The sequence below is a fragment of the Pinus tabuliformis genome, chromosome 9 (genome assembly GCF_031772625.1).
Source record: "Pinus tabuliformis cultivar Carrire ecotype Pingquan chromosome 9, CPIR1, whole genome shotgun sequence".
NCBI lineage: Eukaryota > Viridiplantae > Streptophyta > Pinopsida > Pinales > Pinaceae > Pinus > Pinus tabuliformis.
The window spans coordinates 1540370084-1540377381 of NC_142307.1; positions in this window are offsets into that span (position 1 = coordinate 1540370084).

The window sequence follows — 7298 nt, forward strand, 5'->3', positions numbered from 1 at the left end:
GCAGAGTGGCGCGAAGCCACAGAACAGTGTGTGAACCTTCCACACCACATCAAGACATCCTAAGGGTGTGGAAACCTAGTTCCAGAAACTTGGTGCAGAAACTTGACAAAGATTGGGAATTCGTGAAGATTCAATTCCCCACTACCATTCTTAGCCAGATCCCACCTGGTAGCTAGGCTTCGTGATGCAGATCTACCAATCCTTGGAAACTACAAATGTTGGGCAATTATGTCAAATAGTTTGCATGCTTTAACATATCCCTGGTGAAATTCTCTCTCATACATTTTATCGAGCACTTTGCCAACATCCTCGTAACAGTGAGAATGCCAAAGCTTCTTCTCTTCTTCAAAGAGTGCTTCAAACAAACGCTTTGATATGATATACTCCACACTTATGAGATGAGCATCGTTGGTATCTGAATTATACGCAACACACTACAAGAGATTCTCATTCACCCTGGTCGCGTAGAGGTGTGTTTCAAGCAATTTCTTCCCTTCAAATTGGGTCAAAACTACCTCAATTGAAAAGCTTGTGCTGAATCCTCCAGATGTATCGATTACTTCAGGTAAGTTGGTTGTAGTGTGGTGGTCAAGGTCGTCTCTATCGTCTCCTTCATGATGCCCATCTCTTTGTTGTAAGATAAGATAATTATATTTATGTCCAACTAATGACCACAAAGTAGGTCAAAGGGACTGTTGAGTACACTGATGTATATACAAAGTGGGAGAACCAAATGATCTCCTATAAAAGATACAATGCATGAAGTAAATCAACATCTGACCCTAGCAGAGAAGATCTAAGAGGTAATAGGTCTGAGGATTAGACCCATCTCTCCTAACATCTGAGGCTGAATGAATAACACTGAAGAAACTCAACAAAGTCTGTTGGCTCGATGAAGAGACGATGGGAAGTGCAGACTGTCCACTAAATCATTTCCTGGGGGGTTCACACACTGTTGAACGTTGGAGGACCTAGTCCATCTCCTAGGAACGGATCTGAGACAGAACTGTTGTTGAGATCTCATGTGGCAGGGTGAGGTCCCATGGATCCTCATTGGTCTAGATTCTAGATACGTACTGGTATCAATCGATCTCTTAGTGCCCCTGTCTGAAGGTAGTACCCTAAAAAATGTCATGATCCTCTATGTGGGGTCTGGTCTGATGGGAGGCTGAAGAATATGCACTTGGAACCTAAGAGCCTCCTACATATACAGGGCCAAACATCTCTGATCGAGATACTTGAAAAAGTCGGCGAGGGTCTGAGAATCTCTGAACAAGCAATGAAACCTTCCTTTGATCTCGTAGTAGACAAGGCATCCAAGAATGAAGTGCACATCGGTCTCCACTTCTTGTAAGTGACATACCTGGCAGAGTCTGTCTAATCTATCCACCTGGTGGTCCATCTCTACCCGAAGTCTATGAGAACCTACTCTAAACTGTCCTAGAGGAATGTGAAGAGCATGCATCCAGTGGTGAAACGTGTACTAGGGTAGAACAATGGGCCCGTATCTCAACTCCAAGAATTGCTCAGCGTATAAGGCCATATTTGGGCCCAACCCTCTTGGAGGATTGACCCAGGTGACCTGGATGAACTACCTGTAGATGTCCTCTCTAATGATCTTGTTTAGCTCTTGTCTAGTAGGTAAAAGGTGACCAACTGAATTCCCACTGACTCTAAGAGATTTGAAACTCCTATAAACCAACATCTAGCTTGGCCTGAGGGAGTAGAACGGGAAATAGTCTCAAAAGTGCAATATGCCAAGTAAGGATATCAGTCCATACTCTCTATCGAGTCTACCAAGCCCTGGACACGATGCAAGAATGAAACCAATACGAAGATTGTCTCAAGCCAAAAGGGATGAGCTCCAAACTCTACAAGGATGATGTGTTGCGGCACTGTCAGTTTGCACCTAATGATGCGGCGGAGAAGAAGAATCTGGACTCTCTCAGCTAAAGCCCAATCTAACTCAAGTAAAGACAGTCCCCAAATCTCTGATCCATATAGAATAGTGGAATGGATCAAGGTGTCCATGAGGCTCATCTTGGACGAGATGTCCTGGAAGTGATGTTGAAAGCACTGTCTCTTGAGAAGGGATAAGGATCCATATACTTTATTGATTCGAGGTTGAAGCATTGGTCACAAACTGAAGTGGGGACCTAAGAATTGCACCCCCAAGTAAGTATATGTGCTGGTGATCTCAATCTCCTGCCCTATGAATAGAAAGTGAAGGTCTGAGGTTTTCTTCACCCTGTTGAAGATCATAACCTTGGTTTTACCCAGGTTGACCGTCAACTATCGATGATCACAAAACATAGCTAAGGCATCCATTTTCCTCTGTAATCCTTCTGGGGATGAGGAGAGGAGGACCATGTCGTCAGCAAAGAGTACAATAGATATTAGAACCTGGTGAAGAAGGCATCCATCAATGTCCCGGATATGCTCATGTAGAAATGCTTCCAACTCATCAATATAAATCCCAAACTGGGTAGGGGATAGTGGACAACCCTGTTTAACCCCAATAGTGCTTCGAATGAAATGAGACATCCCATGGGCTGCGTGAAGACAACCAAGAATGGACTCATATAGGTGCATATTAGCAGTCAATAGGGTTGCAGAGATTCCAATATCTCTGAGTCTCTAGAGCAAGGCCTCTGAGTCTCTAGTAGAATTTCGAAGAGCGGTGTCATGCCTCCTCAATCACGGCGCAAAGGGTGAAGATGTGGTCAATGATCTGATGAGACGGTCAAAAACCTGCCTGCCCCCTAGCTCTGAGTTGTCTCTACTCAAGGTCACTGGAGAGCTTCCTATGTAGAACAGTAGCACACAACTTCGAGAACGTGTGACCCACCATGATCATTCTGTAGTTATTGGGATTTGAGCTGGAACCTGATTTGTGGATCGGATGGATGATGTGGTGTGATTATGTTGGTGGAAAACCTTCACGGACTACATGGTTGAAGAGATCAGCCAAGTAGCTAACCAAGGCACAGAAACTGTGCTTAAAGAACTTTGCTTGGTAGCCTTCCTCATCGGCTTCTTTGTTGTTGTTCATCACCTAAATGGACTCTCTAATATCTCTATCTAAGAATAGATAACAGGAAGAGGGTGGGGAGGTAACATGAATTTGGGCCTGCCCAGGAATATCATAAATGTTGGAAGTGTGGGAGAACATGGATGTAGGGTCGAGGTCAGGTGGAAGAGGGGAGCATTAGGGAAGGATGGTATGCCAGAATTGTTTAGGGGAGTGGGCAAGGAGAGCAGAAAGTTCTCATCTTCTATGGGAGACAAAGAGTCATTTCTTGTGATGAAGGAGATGATGATAAGAAGATTTGAGGTCAGAATAGAAGGATTGAGAGTGGGTGAAATCATATCGAAGTTCTCGATGTAGAGTCTTGCATTCATCATCGTACCATTTGTTCATAGGGCAAGATCCAACTTTAGGGGAGATGGAAGTGGAACGAGTGGAGTGGGGGAAAGATTTGAGTGATGCTTCCCAAATGACACATGAAAGACAGGTGTATTTAGTGGAAGCAGAATCAAGCAAGGAGAAATGGGTTTTTGATGGGAGCATCTTATGTAGGGTAGAGGAGAAGATGTCAAGGTGTCCTTTGTCAAATCGAAAGGTAGTTCAGGGTGGGTTTCGAGGGGAGGGATGGGGTGGAAGGGGAGGGTCAAACCAGAGAGAGAAGGAAAGAAGTGCATGATCAGCAAGGGGGATGGGGGAGACTGAGAGATGGCAAATAAAAGGGAGAAAGTTATGGCTAGCGAGTACATAATCAACTACACTCGCACCCTCGCCATATGGTCGGCATGTGAAAAAGAGAGAGTATGGGAAATGCAGGAGACCATTTAGAATCAACACTCCTGGGATTCCCCCGACTACAATAAATGCTTACCATAAACTATAATGGGCCCTAAAGCATCATCTGACATTCGGTGAAGACCTACTAAATTTGGATCTAACCCTTGGGTACAAAACACATCCTCTGATCGGTCGTGGAGAGGGATATGGAGATCTCTAGTGCGAGCATTGAAGTCACCTAGGAGGATGACTTCCCCAATAGCACAGTACCGGGTGATGTCGGTGTAAAAGTCTATAAAGGGGTCCCCATTTGAGCCATTATGGACAGAAAATGGTGAAGAGGCTGGGGGGAAGTAACAAACTGCAATGTAGATGTCCCTCGGAGGAGAGACTTTGACACTAATCTGAATCCACATAAACCTGGCAAACTCATCTTTGGCTACCAAAGATACCCTATTCCAGAGTGAGTCACTAGCCAAACAAGCAACTCCACCTGATCCTTTGACCCCTCCTGAGCTCCTCATCTCCTGCCTGCAAACTGAGATCCAATGGTAACCTGCAATATCTGGGAGGGGTCGAATAGGGCTCGCATGAATCTCGGTCATGAAGAGGATGTACGTTGATTCGAGAGCATCATACAAGTGTCTCGACGATGACCAGAAAGATCCATTGTCATTCGAACAATGGATAGAAATTCTTGTACCATGTCGCCTCCCCAAGCGAGCCCGTCATTTGGAACCTCCAGTTCGAGGTTCCCACCCAGGTGGGAAGGAGTCCCGAATGACTGCCCGGAGATTCCTAATAACTACCCATTTCCCTGCCTGTCGTGCTGCCATAACTTGTTCTCTAGATTTTTTGAGTTCCACAACCTATGCTCGAGTGAGGTCCTCGTCCAAGAAAATCTGGTTGGGAAGAGAAGAAAACTTCTGCTTAGCCCTGAGGGTGCATAGTCGATCAGATGCAGTTCGAAACCTAAGGAAGAGAGTGGAGTCGTAGCCCAGCCAGACTCTATCCAAAGCTATATCGTGGAGGCTAAGGGTGTCCCGAAGAGACCTAGAACCCACTTCTATAGGATCCTGAGAGGGGTGGGGTAAGGGGAGACCTCACACCTTTAGATTCAATTCTCTTGCCCATCCATTGTGTTCTTCCACAAGTTTTGTGTGCATCACCTCCTCAACTGTTGCAACAGGGGTAGGAGTTTTATCCTTCCCTCGAACCACCTGTACCCAATAGTTGATGTGTGTCTCTGTTTCTTGTTGTAATAAGTTTTCATTTTCAATACCTACACAGTATTCATCCGATGGAGCACAGTTCCCCCAATTCCCTGACTATTTTGTGTTACCATAGTTGCTATAAACAAAAATGGGGAAGGTGTTATTTTTCCCTTCAAATGACTACTCAATTTTATTTTGTCTCATTTCATTCGTCAAAGGGGATGGTGTACTTTCATGACATGATTTTTGGGTTGGAAATAAGCTTTAGCATTTTGTTTCCCTTGAAAGGACTATTTAATTTTATTTTGTATCCTTTCCCTTTGTTGAAGGGGAACTATAGTTTAATGATGCAATTTTTGGATTGGAATTTGATGTTTGATGAGATGGTGATGTTTTTTATTTAAACTGTATTTTTGAATTTAAATATAAAACTGAATTAAGTGTGATATTTAAATTACCTAAATTAAATTATTAAAAATTTGGTGAATTTTACTAGTACTTATTATGCAGGATATAAAAATGATCGGTTCTTCATTGGTTATAGGAAAGGTGCATACTTCAGTTGCGCTAAGCTCGAATACACAGAGTCTTTACATCATATATCATATGGCATGTGCTCCAACTATGGCAGGCAACATTACAGAAGTAAATGATATGTTTGATGTACTCCAATCTTGAGATATTGCATGCAGGTTCAATGGGTTTTAGCCCAAATCAGAGGATCTACATCAGTGGGTTTTCACAAATTGGACTCCTAATTGTGACATACATTTGTGCTCAAAGTGATTTTTTATCGTACAATTTGACACATAGAAGGATCTGTATTATGCTCTAAATGAGGGGGCATGGTTTTGGGGGAGAGTTGGTCTTTTCATAACTCCATGGTTCCCAGGTTTTGATGCCAACACATTGGTGGTTTCTAAAATGTCGGTTTGGGTGAGATTACATAATCTTCCTCTTCCCTTTTGGCACCACCATGTACTAGAGGGAATTAGAAATATATTGGGTAAATACATAAAGATTGATTTAGAAAGAGTTGACAAAGGCATTTTTACTTTTGCTAGAATATGTGTAGAGGTAAACCTTAACAAAGGCTTACCTGACCATATCCACTTGTTTCATAATAACTTTCACTGGACCCAACCACTAGATTTTGAGAACACATCGTTCAGGTGTCGAATTTGGTATCAAACTGGTCATTTACAAAAACACCTTCCCATAGGAAAAGAAATCTCCAAACAAGAAAAAGAAGCAATCCAAAAAGCCAAAAGGCTGGCAAGTTCCAAGATCTGCACCTTTCAGAAGAAGAGGAAGAGGAAATGATGGAGAATCATATAAATGTGGAGATTTAGGAACAACAAGGCATTTCAGAGAACAATAGGGAAAAGCAAGCAGGACCAATGGTCCAAAGCCAAAGAAATTCTGAAAAACAAGATATTATAGTGCAGTAGAAGGTGGAATCCCCCCTCAATTGGAGGTGGGGGGAGTAAAATGGTCCCACGTCTCTGAGAGCTCGGATTCAGAAAAATAAGCTTCTTTGAAGGTGGATGTAAATCATTTAGCAATTGTAATTGTTAATCCCACACAAGGAGTCTGGTGAAAAGTTGAGAAGAAGAAAAGTAGAAAGGGGTAGGCTAAGTGTTCTTTTTTACACTTAGACCTGATATTTTAGCTTGTTTTTTCTTTTTTGGGTCCAGCCTTTGGTTGGCATGATCAAATGATTTTTAACATTTGTAAAATGTTTTTTTCTTCCTTGAATAAAACTATTTTTCCTTGGGGAAAAAAGATATAAAATGATTCACAATATTATCGTAAAAATATTCAAATTTTAATAATTCTATGTAATCTCTATAAAACTTTTGATGACTTTTAAAGTAAAATAATTTTATTCCAAAAAAAATGGGTGAATTATTTTTAGAAAAAATAGAAAGTAGCAAATCTTTTTTTTTATTATTATTCATGGCAATTAGTCCATTTAATTATATTAATCCCTAAAATTTGAATATGTAGCTTTCCATGCTCCCACTTTGTCATGGGATGGTGATTTTAATAGAGTTGTCCCAAGGGGTCCACTTGTTCCAAACAAGTTGTGTAATATTCCCATTATTAAAGGTAAATTATTTTCGAGATACGTCAAAATTATAGAGGTATGAGTCCTAATGTTTTTCAATCTTAAAATTTAAGTGAAGAAGTTAAGATCTACATTGAGTTTTTGGTTTATGGTTTATGTATTTTATTTAAAAAAAAATTATGATATTTATTATATTATCTTATTTTATTTA